Source organism: Bactrocera latifrons, unplaced genomic scaffold, assembly GCF_001853355.1.
Source record: "Bactrocera latifrons isolate USDA-ARS-PBARC rearing strain unplaced genomic scaffold, ASM185335v1 scaffold_495, whole genome shotgun sequence".
NCBI classification, from domain to species: Eukaryota; Metazoa; Arthropoda; class Insecta; order Diptera; family Tephritidae; genus Bactrocera; species Bactrocera latifrons.
In genome coordinates, this window is record NW_017537151.1 from 100,718 (window position 1) to 102,501 (window position 1,784).

At 43.6% G+C, this 1,784-nt stretch overlaps 1 protein-coding gene across 1 annotated transcript in view; it reads left to right on the forward strand.

Annotated features, from left to right (window-relative positions):
- LOC108973624 (ephrin type-B receptor 1-B) overlaps positions 1 to 1,784 on the forward strand; it is a gene marked incomplete in the record, with an annotated part of 75,076 nt that overhangs the window by 45,898 nt on the left and 27,394 nt on the right.

Genomic DNA, 1,784 nt, shown 5'->3' on the forward strand with positions numbered 1-1,784 from the left:
GATCGTCTTTAGGGGGCAGCTGCAGTGGTACGCATTTGTGATGGCCTGATTCAGCGCAGATAGCCTGCTCTCCAGACTCAGGGCCGACGTACCTCTGSCCGACTTCCCGTCCCCTAGCAAATTTTTGCCCTAACAAACCTTACTTATATTTTGATGGTTGGCAATGCCGTAACCAAAGCAAAACGAAGAAGGAGAAACAAAACAAAAAACAGTTGATAGACTAAATATACTAAATCAAAACGGCAAAACAGAAATGAGTGCAATTTTTATTTTTTGTATATAAATTTACCAAAAAAGGGGCAGGTAAGTGCCAAATAAATTGTATTGAAACCAAATCAAAGTACTTATCTAATTTTTGGTATTAGCGTCCAATCAAACAAAAGTCCAGTTCCAGTCTCCCGGTAAAGCTCGAACAAAAACAAACCTGCTACCGCTTTCAAAACCACAAATTCTTGCTGATATTTTAGACCACTAAAAACACGTCTACTTTCACGCATTGCAGTGGGTGCTGCCCCATTCTGTGTGTATCCGCTAGACCCTGCACGGCCTCTGGTGTTTCTACCGGAAAGTAGGCACCTGCGGGACGAAGGCAGCATATTCGTTATCCTTGAACTTTGAAATGCAAAAAAAAAAATTTAAATTGCTCCTAACTACTATACAAGATGTGCAACTTTCGCTACAGAGAATCCAGATTACCTTACACTCTCCTGTGTGAAGCCAGGCAACATGTTTGCATTCGGCGACCATTATAGGATCGGTTCAATTTAAAACTGCTATGCAATGTCCTCTCCCCTCTTTGCGCATAGACCGGGATCCTTGGAAGCGATTTTTAGCTAGTTAGCACTCTTCTCGTCCCTGTAGGCCACCTGCAGCATACCACCCTTGTCGTTGGCCTTAGTCGTCTGCTGTGGTTGTTGTAGTTGAAGTTGTAGTTGTTTTTGTTTTTTTGTGGCGTCTTTCAAATTGTGCTTACGACCCTTTACTCAACGTGGTGAGCGGGCGGGTCTCCGTTTGCAGAGGAGAACACAAAGGTTCGCCCCACCTATGAAGCGGTAAGGTTACCGCAACTTCCCAATTCGGAACATTCTTGGGAAGGCTTCGTTTTAATACAGCTGAATTAACCTACTGCTGCAAATCATCCAATGGGTTGGGGAGTCGCATAGCACTCTGGGTTAAGAGGTGACAATTCTTGATTGCGGCACACATGTGACTTCTGACAACTCCTATGAACATGTAAGATAACTGACATTTGTTGGGAGGTGCCGAGTATGCCTTGCTACTTAAGCCTCTGCACCACAGCAAGGTGCCTGCCATTTGCAGAGAGACTCGAAACGCCTGAGCAGTTCGCGGTCTGAACCAAAAACCACCATGCAAGAGGGTGACCCTCGTAGCGTTGGACTTGTCAAAAGCTTCTGACACAGTCAATCACACAATTCTACTTGAAGCCGTGGGTGGTGTACTCTCCCTGTTCCTGTTAAATTTTAAATATCGAAACTCCCTGAACCACCAGAAGGAATTTCTATCACCTCGTACATAGATGATTGCACGATATTGCTGTCGGCTCAAAGTGCTCAAAAGTAAACGGACATCTTTGACCTTTCACTCTTCTTGTCTGCAAGAAACCTATAACTCTCCTCCACTAAATACACGGCGGTTGTATTCGCAAACTCGACGATTACAGACGAGACCTTACCATTGCAGTCGATGATGTTATGATGATGTTTTATAACATTAAAAAATTTAATTTCTTAAATTTATTTCAGTCCTTGATCACAACATACCAA